The 14284-nt window shown below is 44.1% G+C and overlaps 1 long non-coding RNA gene across 1 annotated transcript in view; it reads left to right on the forward strand.

Moving 5' to 3' along the window:
* LOC103350966 (uncharacterized) overlaps positions 1–14284 on the forward strand; it is an 83279-nt gene that overhangs the window by 10890 nt on the left and 58105 nt on the right. Inside the window, exon 2 of the long non-coding RNA XR_016219660.1 lies at positions 13486–13653. This is a non-coding gene — a long non-coding RNA (uncharacterized LOC103350966). The remainder of the gene's footprint in view (positions 1–13485; positions 13654–14284) is intronic.

The raw sequence follows: 14284 nt of genomic DNA on the forward strand, positions 1-14284 counted from the left end.
TGTAAAACACTTACATTCACCGTGACCTCTTGAAATACACCATAAAAGGAATGTTTACACCACAGAAAACAGCCAAAAACATCAGTTTAGGATTTACACCTTACGAAACCAGCTATTAAATATTAACCAGCATGCAACTGACTGTGATTAAGATAGTTTTTAATTTATTTATTTTTTGATTAAGGTAATTTTTTTTTAAAATAAATTTTTAACATAATGTGTTTCTGTTAATATTTATTTATTTGAGGCCTGCACTGCAGCTCACTAGGCTAATCCTCCACCTGCGGCGCCGGCACCCCGGGTTCTAGTCCCGGTTGGGGCGCCGGATTCTGTCCCGGTTGCTTCTCTTCCAGTCTAGCTCTCTGCTGTGGCTCGGGAGTGAAGTGGAGGATGGCCCAGGTCCTTTGGCCCTGCACCAGCATGGGAGACCAGGAGGAGGCACCTGGTCCTGGCTTCGGATCGGCACAGTGCGCCGGCCGCAGCGGCCACTTGGGGGGTGAACCAACGGATGGAAGACCTTTCTCTCTGTCTCTCTCTCTCTCACTGTCTTATTCTGCCTGATGTGTCACAAAAATTTTAAAAAATATATTTATTTATTTGAAAGTAAGAGTTACCGAAAGAGGGAGAAATAGTGATAGAGAGATTGGGGGAGAGAGAGAGAGATCTTCCATCCACAGGTTCACTCCCCAGATGGCCTCAATAGCTGGGGTCAGACCAGGTTGAAGCCAGGAGCCAAGGAACTCCATCCCCATCTCCCACATGGGTTGGCCTGGTCCAGCCCTGGTCATTGTGGCCATCTGGGGAGTAAACCAACAGATGGAAGTTCTCTCTCTTTCTGCAGCTCTGACTTTCAAATAAATAAATAAATTTTAAAAAAGTGGATCAGCCAGGAGGTGAATCCATGCCTGTATGGAATGTTGGCATCACAGTTGGCAGCTTAACCTGCTACACCACAATGCTGACCCATAATATGTTTTTTTTTTATTTTTTTTATTTTTTGACAGGCAGAGTGGACAGTGAGAGAGAGAGAGAGAGACAGAGAGAAAGGTCTTCCTTTGCCGTTGGTTCACCCTCCAATGGCCGCCGCGGCCGGCGTGCTGCGGCCGGCGCACCGCGCTGATCCGATGGCAGGAGCCAGGAGCCAGGTGCTTTTCCTGGTCTCCCAAGGGGTGCAGGGCCCAAGCACCTGGGCCATCCTCCACTGCACTCCCTGGCCACAGCAGAGAGCTGGCCTGGAAGAGGGGCAACCGGGACAGAATCCGGTGCCCCGACTGGGACTAGAACCCGGTGTGCCGGCGCCGCTAGGCGGAGGATTAGCCTAGTGAGCCGCGGCGCCGGCCCATAATGTGTTTTCTTAATACATAACTTAAAAAAATGTCCTGAGTAAGCATTAATTTTTATATAAAAATGACATTTTTATATAAAATTGATCTTGTTCTACACATTTCTTAATTTCTCATCCTCTTACTAGGTACTTAATTGATATATCTGCCTGCTATTTAAATGATAAAATAATTTAACTGTGACTCTTAAAGAGATCAATGATTAGGGATAAAGTACCAGTTCACTCAGTACAAATAGCTGGCAGATTATTCTAGCCATTGAGTGAAAATGTACATGGCAAAAAATCTAGAAGTCAAGAAACACTTTTTAAATTCTGGATTTGGGCCAGCTCTCTGCTGTGGCCAGGGAGTGCAGTGGAGGATGGCCCAAGTCCTTGGGCCTTGCACCCCATGGGAGACCAGGATAAGTACCTGGCTCCTGACATTGGATTGGCGCAGTGCGCCGGCCGCAGCACGCTGGCCGCGGCGGCCATTGGAGGGTGAACCAATGGCAAAAGGAAGACCTTTCTCTTTGTCTCTCTCTCTCACTGTCCACTCTGCCTGTCAAAAAAATTAAAAAAATTTAAAAAAATTAAATTCTGGATTTGATATTACCAGAGTGAAATAAAGAATGTTCCAATCCTAGAAAAACTAGTAAACAAATAAATATTGCCTTTTAAAAGACCAATACTCAAAGCAAGCTGAAATACAAATTCACTGAGAAAATCATTTGTTCTGAACGAACTTTATGTTTGGAAAGACAAGAGTTTGGATAACCATTTTTAAGTAGAAAAACATAACATTAATTCTATGGTTGCAGAATTTAAAAATCTATCACTATGACTTACATGTTCCAGTACTTCCCTTTCTGTCCAGGAATTTTAAAAATATAGTTCCAAAACACATCAAATATTTCATGAGAGATGATTTATATAGAAGAATAAAAATAAAAAATTTTTAAAAATTTAGCTGGTACTATGTATAACTCTAATGAGCTTACTGCAGATATCCCCTCATTCTTGGAGTACAGAAATGATTCACTAGCTTTTGTTTAACCAGGGGGAAAAAGACTACGTGGTTTGTATAATAGCTGTCCATTTAAAAATAGTTATTATTAGTAGTATAGATAAGTATGGAGTATTTGTGTGGAAATGAAATGTCCACATTTTGATTTCTCTAAATGAGTGTAATCGCATCTTACATTTTATAACTATTTTAGCCACAAAGTGTTAATCCTTTGCTCTTCATGGGCATTCTACTTTCATTTGTCTGTTCTATTCTGTTCTGTTCTTCTCTCTTTCTCCATCATCATTTCATCTTTGGACATTATATATTCCCTGTGTGTATGACCCTATAATATGTACAGACTTTGCAAATCTCAGCCATTCTAGTTAAATCATATTCTCTAAAAAAAACCTTCACTTTGGAGAACAATATTTTTTGTAAGGCAAGATATTAATCCCTGTAAGCTGGCAAAATCTATTTTGAGATTTTTTTTTCCCAAAGAAATTTTATTTCAAAAGTGCTGAGATGTTGAGCAATGAATAAAATAAAGAAATTAATAATTCATTAGTGTATTTATAAATATTTAAGTGCTAAATGGAGTCCTGGTTAACACACATTAATATCTTAATAAGTAAAATTCTCTTTAATGTTTTGTACAACTTAAAGTATTTAGTATTATTGACTGTGGATATATAGATAAAATGTTTAACAAAAGTTACTAACACATATGAAAAGGACACTTAGAGAAGTTTTGATAAGTGAACTGATTAATAGTGCAAAGCATTTAAGGCAATGGTATGTATCTATCACACCCTAAATCTGATTTATTATGCTGATTAGGACTCTCCTCACTTGAAATAGATTGTCAAGGTAAATTCTGAACACAAACATTAAGAAAATCATCACTGTTTCATTAAATTTATAGCCTCTCTGTCCCTCAAATGTTGTCTTCAGATGGACTTATTAAACTCAAATTTTTTAAAAAAGATTTATTTATTTATTTATTTGAAAGTCAGAGTTACACACAGAGAGGAGAGGCAGAGTGAGAGGTCTTCCATCCGCTGGTTCACTCCCCAATTGGCTGCAATGACTAGAGCTGTGCCGATCCAAAGCCAGGAGCTTCTTCTGAGTCTCCCATGTGGCTGCAGGGGCCCAAGGACTGGGGCCATCTTCAACTGCTTTCCCAAGCCATAGCAGAGAGCTGGATCAGAAGTGGAGCAGCCAGGACTTTAACCGGTGCCCATTTGGGATGCCAGTACTGTAGGTGGCTTTACCCACTACACCACAGCACTGGCCCCTAAACTCAAATTTAATTTCATTTTTCAACTTTAATCATTCCATTTTAAAAAATGTGACATTGTTCAGGATAAAAAAAGTTTTAGGGCTGTCAGTTGTGAAACTTTCCTTTGTCACTGCTCTGTGGTATTGTGGAGATGCTCACATCAATAAGTACACTTAGTAATCTCACTATCCTTTATGTGCAGAGCAGAATATAATTTCAGAAAGGTTTTACAGCAATGCAGCTTTGACATGTCGGGCCTGATAATTCTTTGTTGTGGGAGTTTTTTTCTTTTAGGATGTTTAGCCATATCTGGCCTTTACATTTTAGCTGTTGAACCCGTTATAATAACCAAAACTATGTTTCAGCATTGCTAGATATCTCCTGGAGAACAAAACTAACCCCTATCAGGGACCACAGATTTTTTTTTTTATAATGATTTTTTTAATTTGACAGGTAGAGTTAAAGACAGAGAGAGAGAGACCGAGAGAAAGGTCTTCCTTTCATTGGTTCACCACCCAAATGGCCACCACGATGAGTGCTGCGCCGATCCGAAGCCAAGAGCCAGGTGCTTCCTCCTGGTATCCCATGCGGGTGCAGGGTCCAAGCACTTGGGCCATCCTCCACTGTCATCCCAGGCCACAGCAGAGAGCTGGACTGAAAGAGGAGCAACCAGGACTAGAACCTGGCGCCCATATGGGATGCCGGCGCCGCAGGCGGAGGATTAACCAAGTGAGCCACGGCGCCGGCCCAGGGACCACAGATTTTACACCAACATGTTGTCTAGAAGAAACTTGTTGAGAAATCATGGAAAAGTCTCAAAGATTCCTTATCTTAAACGACAGAAAATGCTTGTACTTTGTAGTGTGTGGGGAGCAGCTCGGACTATACTGTTACTGGAATTAAGACTTATTCTATGCACCTGCTCTCCCACAATATGGCGCTGGGAGAGAAGAAAACAGCTTCTACACAGCTGCCTCCAGTTCAACCAATAAACTGTAGGACTTGCTCCTGATTGGAGGAGAGCAGCGTACTCGGCGTGTGGGCAGCCGAGTTGGGATTGGCAGAGGAGGACTATAAAGGAGGAGAGAGACGGCACGCACCAGGAACATCTAAGGGGAACATCTGAAGGAACACCTGTGCAGCCCCCGAGAGAGCCGGCCGGCGGTGTGCCGCTCCCCTGCGGAAGTGGGGAATGTGGCCAGGGGGAACTGCCCTTCCACAGAGGTGGAAGGGATAGTAGCCAACCCGGGAAGAACCAGCAGCAAACCCGGGGAGGGCCAAGCAGACGAAAGAACAGCGCAGGGTCCTGTGTCGTTCTTCCACGAAGAGGGGGAGCGACATAATGGTGCCGTGACTCGGATATGAAGCCTAGGCAGGGCTTAGTGTCGTTCCTCCACGAAGAGGGGGAGCGACAGTAGTGATCATTCAGTATAATTAAACTTATTTAAGTATAACATATACAGTAAAATTCATAGACTTTAAGGTGTTTTTATTTTTTATTTTATTTTATTTTTTTTTGACAGGCAGAGTAGACAGAGAGAGACAGAGAGAAAGGTCTTCCTTTACCCTTGGTTCACCCTCCAATGGCCTCTGCAGCCAGCGCACTGCGGCCGGCGCACCACGCTGATCTGAAGCCAGCAGCCAGGTGCTTCTCCTGGTCTCCCATGCAGGTGCAGGGCCCAAGCACTTGGGCCATCCTCCACTGCCTTTCTGGGCCACAGCAGAGAGCTGGACTGGAAGAGGGGCAACCGGGACAGAATCCGGGTGCCAGGCTGAAACCAGGAGTGAGGAACTACATCTGGGTCTTCCACATGAGTGGCAGGGACTCAGTACTTGAGTCACCATTTGCTGCTTCCCAGGCACATGAACAGGGATCTGGATGGGAAGCAGAATAGTTGGGACTTTGACTGACATTCTTAACATGAGATGTTGGCATCCCAAGAGGTGGCTTAATCCACTATACCATAATGCTGGCCCCTTTCCTAGATTTTTTTTTTAAACATACTGTAGATTATTGTTTTCTTTAGTCACTCTATGGTGCAGCAGAACAGCAGAATTTCTTACTCCTTTCTCAGTATAACTTAGTCCCCTTCAATGAATTTTTCCCAATTCTTCCTCCCCACCACTTGCCCAGCCTCTGATAACTACCGTTCTACTTTCAACTTCTATGAAATTAGTTTGCTTAGATTAGACAAATGAGTGAGGTCATGTGCTATTTGTCTTTGTTTGCCTCCATGTTTTGGCAAATGTTAGGATTTCATCTGTTTTAATGGATGTATAGTATGCCATTGTACATCTATTCATCATTTTATCTATTCATCATTTTAGGAATGCTTAGGTTGTTTCCATTTCTTGGCTTTTGTGAGTAGAGCTGCAATACATGTGAGAGTTCAGATGTCTCTTTAACACTTTGATTTCTTTTTTCTTTGGACATGTGAGATCCCGATACATGCAGAAGTATGAAGCAAGACCCTCTACCTTACATCTCACACAAAAATCCCCACAAAATGGATCAATGACTAAATCTGTGACCTGATGCCATCAAATACTGGGGAAGTGCAAATCAAAACCACAATGAAATTTCACCTCACCCCATTTAGAATGGTTCTCAGATAGAACGCAACAAACAACAAATGCTGGCAAGGTTGTTGGGGAAAAGGTATCCTAATCCACTGTTGTGGGAATGTAAGCTAGTGGGGCCACTGCTCACTTTTCCAGCCTGATGCTCGATGGAATATGGGCGCCTAGTCTCGGCCCTGCCAATCACATGCACCTGATGCAGAGTTCCTTGTAGTGGCAAGGATTGCAGGAAGCATGAGTTCCCGGTGGCTGGCAGGGAAAGTGGAGGTAATGATGATGTCTTGTGTCTAATGCCTATTATAGGTGACAGAGGCTGCCAGTTGTCTGCTGTTCCCTTTATACATAGTAACAAAATAACTTCTTTTTCTTTGGCACATGCCATTCAGAATAAAGACTATATTACCCAATCTTCCTTGAGGCTAGGTTTAACCAGTTCTGGCTAATAGGCTTAAATGGAAGTGTTGCCTTAAGTGGAAGGATAACTACAGCTTTATCCCTTCCTCTTTCCAGTTGACTGGAATGGGGCTCAGGATGGCTGAGGCTAGAACAGTTATCATGGACCATATGGTAACTATGGTAATGGAGGCCCTGCATGAGAGAGCAATAACATATAAGGGGGCCTGCATCTCAGGGGGCTCTAAGAAGCAGAGTTTAAGATCAGCTCTTAGGCTGAAGAGCGTGAAGGAAGCAGGTGATTCATTTATTCATTGTGAAGTTGGGGATGCAGCAATTGATAAGCAGCCTGTAGCTGGGACGTGGATTGCCTCACTTCCTCAGCTGTTACATGGAAATGCATGTCAAGAAAGGTTTACAGCCCTAAAGTGCAGTGGTTATTAGGACAAACTTTGCCTTTCACAGCCTCCACATTTCTATTAACATCATAACTGTGGGGAGCAACTGGGAGCAACTCGGACTAGACTAAGTTACTGGAATTAAGACTTATTCTATGCATCTGCTCTCCCACAATATGGCGCTGGGAGAGGAGAAAACAGCTTCTACGCAGCTGCCTCTTGCCAACTTGAGTGATGACCTGCAGGAGCTGATCCTGCTCCTGATTGGAGGAGAGCAGCGTACTCGGCGTGTGGGTAGCAGAGTTGGGATTGGTGGAAGAGGACTATAAAGGAGGAGAGAGACAACATGCACCAGGAACATCTAAGAGGAACACCTGTGCAGCCCCCAAGAGAGCCGGCCGGCGGTGTGCCGCTCCCCCGCGGAAGTGGGGAAAGTGGCTAGGGGGAACCGCCCTTCCACGGAGGTGGAAGGGACGGTAGCCAACCCGGGAAGAACCAGCAGCAAACCCGGGGAGGGCCGAGCAGACGAAAGAACAACGCAGGGTCCTGTGTCGTTCCTCCATGAAGACGGGGAGCTACAATAACCACCCTCAATTTGCAACCACAGGCTTCTGGGAATACAGTTATTATTGGATCCAAACCCTGTCTTCTGTCATCCATAGCTTGTTGCCTGTGAGGGCAAAAATATTATATTTTGTTCATCTTTGCATCTGTGAGGCATAGCATGTGGTAATAGCTTAAATAATGTTTTGAACAATTGAAAATTATTTTCCACAAGCAATTTGTATATCATCTGCTCTGCTCACTGCCTGCCCCACCCCTTGGTACCCCTGGGTACTCACAAAATGTAATTTAAAGTCAGTTTCTTTTTATTTTTTTAAAGATGTATTTATTTGAAAGTCAGAGTTACACAGAGAGAGAAGAGGCAGAGAGAGAGAGAGAGGTCTTCCATCTGTTGGTTCACTCCCCAGGTGGCCGCAATGGCCGAACTGCGCCGATCTGAAGCCAGGAGCCAGGAGCTTCTTCCAGGTCTCCCATGTGGGTGCAGGGGCTCAAGGACTTGGGCCATCTTCTACTGCTTTCCCAGGCCATAGCAGAGAGCTGAATTGGAAGAGGAGCAGCTGGGACTAGAACCGGCACCTACATGAGTTGCCAGTGCTTCAGACCAGGGCTTTAACCCACTGCACCACAGCGCTGGCCCCTAAAGTCAGTTTCTTGGAGACACCTTCTTTGATCCCAGGTCTGGGCCCCCTGTGATGAGTTCAGAGGATGTGTAGGTTTCCACTTTATGGCACCTATTATACTTTAATTAATATTTGTGTCCTGTACTAGAATATAAGCTCTAGAAAGATGGGAACTAAAAATTATCTTATCCTCAGTTCGAAAGTTCACAATCAGTGCCTGAATGCAGCTCAATAAACGTTTCAGGAACAGGTAAGTTTTGACCGATAACATTTGTGAGATTTTTTGAGACTAATACCTCTCCTCTCTCTCTACCATTCTGTTGTCTACATAGTGATTTACATCATTCCAAAACTCTTGTGTTTTTTTTCCTATTGTCACTTTCCTACTCTGCCACCTCCTGGTTGAACATACGGCATCTTGATGCATAACTGTCCTGATGGCTATATTTCCATGCAGGAGAGCAGTCTCTTCATTCATCTTTTTGCACTTCTGCAGGGCTTTGAGATAAAACAGTAGTGTCATTCTTCTCCAAGAACTATATCTTTTGACCTCATTCCTTGGGAATGCACTCGTCTTCAAGCAATGTGGAGAAAGTTACTCCTCTCCATTATGAGAAATTGAAACATTTTTACATTAAATGAACCACTAGAGGGGGCAGTTGCATGTTTTGTTCTTATGCCTGCATTGCACCTGTAGGATATTAGGGTTAGATGATGCTGGTGACCTCCTGGGCTAGCTTCTCTCATTTCATAAACAGAAAGATGAAGTCACCCAAGGTCAACAAGTGGGTCAGTGACAAATCTGAGCCTAAGACCCAGATCTCTGGCTTTCTGCTCCAACACTGTCTATTGCAGCACACTGCCTCCTCTCTTCCTGTTCTCAGAAGATTCTCACAGGGTCTGCTGATATGGATCAATTTTGATAAGGCTAATTTGCCAAGAATTTCTGGGACTGCCAATGTCATCATCCAGCTTTATTTATTAATGGTCCACATGTATGCATGTGGGCTGGAGGGAGTAGGAGCATGAGGTAATGGAAGTTGTGCTAAATTCCATCCCTTGTGGAAAGTAAGATGTAGTGGATGTGCTTGCTGGTGTCTTTTTGTCATTTAAGCAAGCTTTCCATCACCCCTATTCCAGTAACTACTCTCCCTCCCCTCCCCTACTCACAGAGGCTGGGCCAGTGACAGGTCTGGCTAAACAGTTCCACATTCCTGCTCCTCTTCCTGATGCAGCTGGGCCTGTTAGAGTGCTTCCCAGGGATTTCTGAGTTTAAAGCTTGGTCCTGTCCCAGGGACCTTGGTGCAACAAGGATAGGAAATTAGAGATTGAACGGTCATCTTTGAAATAGGAGTGAATAAGAGAAGTAAGTGGAGACCCTGAGAGAGAGGCCAGGTGCAGTATTGAATCTTGATTGGTTCATCCTGGAGCTCTTCTCAGGTTTTTCAAGTTAGCCTAAATTTCTACGCCTAGCTACACGAGCCTCTCAAATCCCTACTCTCCCTCCCTCCCCGTTTCTTTTTTTGTTTGTTTGTTTAAAGTGTCAAACCAATCTCTTGAGGCCATGGGAATCTCTGAAACAAAAGGTTTTTTTTTTTTTTTTTAATTAATAAATTTAAAGGGGAGAGTTACAGAGAAAGAGTGAAAGAGAGGGAGATATCTTCCATCTGTTGGTTCACTCCGCAAATGACTGCAATAAGCTGGGGTTAACCCAAGTGGAAGCCAGGAACCAAGGATTCCATCTTGGTTTCCCACATGGGTGGCAGGGACCCAAGCACTTGGATCATCTTCCACTGGTTTCTCAGCTACATTAGCAAGGAACTGGTTTGGAAGTGGAACAGCCAGGACTTCAACTGGCACTGCTAAGCCAAGCACCAGCCCCCACAAAAGGGTTACCCGAGCCATTAGAGATGCTAGCTAGAAAGAGGAACAGGTTTTGGGGAAAGTTTTTTGAAACTAACAGCAGCAAAGCTAGCAAGCAGTAGGAAAAGTACCTGCTGGACCTTGAGATAAGAGCATTTTATACCATTTGGAAAGGAAAGCACTGCTTACATTGAACTTGCATTGGCTATAGCTAAGAGAGGCAGGATAACATGAAGCAAGGAAAGCTTTGGGATAGAACAGTCCATAAGGAAAGGTAGCTGTTATTTCTGGATTAGTTGGAGTTAACATTTTGGAAAGTTCATATGTAAACAGGGCATTGTTGTTCTGGTGGTAAGCCATGGTGGGATTTAAGTCAAGGCTTCAACATACATTCAGAAATATTTTGGTTGGTTTTGCCCACAGCTGTTGCCTGATGAACTTCTTTTCTCTCTTCTCCCCCTCCATCTTCTCACTCTTGTAACTACATTTAGGCTTCTAAAATTTTTTTATGAAAAGATAATAGAATAATTAGAATTTTGTCATTCACAATGAAGAATTTTTTTAAGATTTACTTATTTGAAAGAGAGACAGGGAGGGGGTGAGAGAGAGAAATATCTTCGATCTGCTGATTCATTCCCCCAAATAACTGCAATATCCAGGTGGCCCAGGCCAAAACCAGGAGCCTGGAATTCCATCCAGGTCTCCCATGAGGGTGACAGGTGCCCAGGTACTTGGGCCACCTTCTGCTGCTTTCCAAGGCACATTAGCAGAGAGCTGGATTAGAACTAGAACATCGGAGACTTGAGCCTGTACTCAAATGCCTGCATCCCAGGCAGAGACTTAATCTGCTTCACTATAACATGGGCCTCTCTTTTTTTAGTTAGTTATTTAATTATTTACCAGGGTTGGGGGGCATAGGGGGAGAGAGAGAGAGAAATCTTCCATTTGCTAGTTCACTCCCCAAATGGTTGCAACAGCCAAATAGAAGCCAGTAGCCAGGAACTCCATCTAGGTTTCCTAAGTGAGTGGCAGGGGCCCAAATACTTGGACCATCTTTTTTTTTTTTTTAAAGGTTTATTTATTTATTTGAAAGTCAGAGTTACACAGAGAGAAGAGAGGCAGAGAGAGAGAGAGAGAGGTCTTCCGTCTGATGGTTCACTCCCCAGATGGCCACAACGGCCGGAGCTGCGCCGTTCTGGAGCCAGGAGCCAGGAGCTTCTTCTGGGTCTCCCACACGGGTGCAGGGCCCAAGGAATTGGGCCATCTTCTACTGCTATCCTGGGCCACAGCAGAGAGCGGGACAGGAAGTGGAGCAGCCGGGTCTTGAACCAGCGCCCATATGGGATGCCAGCGTTTCAGGCCAAGGCATTAACCCACTGCACCACAGCACTGGCCCCTTGGACCATCTTATGATGAAGAATTTTGACTCATAATTATAGGGGCTATTAAAACTTACCCCCAGTACCTTGTTTTTTTGTTTTTTTGTTTGTTTGTTTGTTTTTTTAAGTAAAAACATTGACTGTGGTCACTATGGGTGTAAGGTACTATCACTGTGTCTGTGACTTAAGGTTTGAGTCAAGAGTCAATCTTTTTTTTTTTTTTTTTTTTTTTGACAGAGTGGACAGTGAAAGAGAGAGAGAGAGACAGAGAGAAAGGTCTTCCTTTGCCATTGGTTCACCCTCCAATGGCCGCGCTGATCCGAAGGCAGGAGCCAGGTGCTTCTCCTGGTCTCCCATGGGGTGCAGGGCCCAAGCACTTGGGCCATCCTCCACTGCATTCCCGGGCCATAGCAGAGAGCTGGCCTGGAAGAGGGGCAACTGGGACAGAATCCGGCGCCCCAACTGGGACTAGAACCCGGTGTGCCAGCACCGCAAGGCGGAGGATTAGCCTGTTGAGCCGCGGTGCCGGCTAAGAATCAATCTTTCAATGGCAGTCTAATGAGTGAGTAGTGCTTAACTTTCTGTATTTCCTCACTCTTGTCTTGGCCAACTCAGCCATGAAAAACATGTTGCTAGTGATGCCAAGAGCACAGGTCATGTGGCTCATTTAATTCTTTTCCATCTATGGCACAAGCACTACCTCCAAAAACACCCAGCTGTTTTGTTAACCAAGCCCTTAAGTGGTGTCAAACAATGTGGCACATCCATATTGGCTCTGGAAGGCGGCATAGGATAATGAAATGAATACTGGACTGAACCTTAGGAGAATGCTTCAGTCCCAACTCCATCCTTCTTTATTGGGAGACTTCCAGGTAAGTCATTAAACTTCTCTGGCCCAAGTTTATCAAATTTAAAAAAAGACACTTGATGGGGCCGGCGCTGTGGCTCAGCGGGTTAACGCCCTGGCCTGAAGCACCGGCATCCCATATGGGCGCCGGTTCTAGTCCCGGCTGCTCCTCTTCAGATCCAGCTCTCTTCTATGGCCTGGGAAAACACTAGAAGATGGCCCAAGTCCTTGGGCCCCTGCACCCACATGGGAGACCTGGAAGAAGCTCCTGGCTCCTGGCTTCGGATTGTCGCAGCTCCGGCCGTTGCGGCCAATTGAGGAGTGAACCAGCAGATGGAAGACCTCTCTCTCTGCCTCTCCTCTCTCTGTGTAACTCTGACTTTCAAATAAATAAATAAAATAAATCTTAAAAAAAAAAATGACACTTGAAAGACATGACCCTGAGATACCTTTTGGCTCTAGATTGACATTATCACCGATGAACAACTCAAGTGAACCCTCTATGAATGCCACATCAATCTAAACCTTCTTGTACCAAAAAGATACTGCATTTAACCCCACTGTTTTTTCATCAGTCCTTAGGGCAAGTCTGGATGTAGTAATCACTAAGTGTCTTTTAAATAGAACACTCTCTGCTGGCACCAAAAAATAGCCCTGCCCTTCTTGGCAAATTATTTGTTATCCTTAGAGCTGAGTCTTAGATATGCCAGGAAGAGCAAACGCTTTCTTCTGCAATATGAACTATCATGAAGCAGCAACTCTGTTCTTCAGGGACTGAGAGGAAAGAGCTTTCCTCACATTTTCACCTCTGTAGCCCCTGCTCCCAGTGATACATCAGCCTCCTGGGCTGTAGGAAGTGAGGGTTGCTATGTGACCAGGCCTAGGCGGTAGGCAAATGACTTCCCCCAAGGCCTTAACTAGTCGAGGAAGCAAGGAGGGTGAACTAAGAAGGGAGCAAATACTTCCTGGACCCCTGGAGAAGACTGAGTTAGATAACATGTGGGAGTGGTTGAGGGAAGGGAGGAAGGGAGTTAGTTTAGGGGAAGAGCTTACAGACAAGAGGTAGGGATGCAAGATGAACATGACAGAAGGTGGGCACTACATGAGGCTGTGTAGATGGCATCAACACAGAAGGACCGTTGCTCAGAGGAGTTAAAGACTGAAACCAAGGTCATGTCCGTTGAAGCTCCTGGTAAACTCAAGTGAGACTAATTGTTCCCTGCTTTCCTCAGGCTTCCCTTGTTGATAAGGTGCCAGTAGACTGCTAAGACCCCCATAACTGTCTGAAGCCATCTTTCCTGGGCCTGAGCTTGTCTTCATGAAGCACTGATCCAAACACAGATGCATTTGAGTTGTTCTGGATAGCAAGAAAGTGATCCAGTAGAGTTCAGAATTGCCAGGTAGGTGGAAACAGTCAACTAGACTCTAATGGATGCCTTTATTTTTTTTTTTTATTTTTTTTTTTTTTGCAGTCCTCGCTTATCTTCAGGGAGGACATTAAGGATCTGCAGCGGATGCCTGGATCTGTGCATAGCACCAAATCCTATATCTACTGGTTTTTTTTTTTTTATCTTTTATTTAATGAATATAAATTTCCAAAGTACGACTCATGTGTTACAATGGCTTCCCCCCCATACCGTCCCTCCCACCCACAACCCTCCCCTTTCCCACTCCCTCTCCCCTTTCATTCACATCAAGATTCATTTTCGATTATCTTAATATACAGAAGATCAGCTTAGTATACCTTAAGTAAGTATTTCAACAGTTTGCTCCCACACAGAAACATAAAGTGAAAAATAATAGATGATTTTTTTTAAATGATGAGAAATCAGATCAGACCTATTGTCATGTTTAATCCCAGTGAGAGTCAAGTTGGGAATTGATAATTTCTTTTTTTTTTTTTTTTTTTTTTTACAGAAGATCAGTTTAGTGTACATTAAGTAAAGATTTCAATTGTTTGCACCCCCATAGAAACACAAAGTGAAATATACTGTTTGAGTACTCGTTATAGCATTAAGCCTCAATGTACAG

This window comes from Oryctolagus cuniculus, chromosome 13, assembly GCF_051225735.1.
Source record: "Oryctolagus cuniculus isolate XC-2025 breed Fujian yellow rabbit chromosome 13, ASM5122573v1, whole genome shotgun sequence".
Lineage (NCBI taxonomy): Eukaryota > Metazoa > Chordata > Mammalia > Lagomorpha > Leporidae > Oryctolagus > Oryctolagus cuniculus.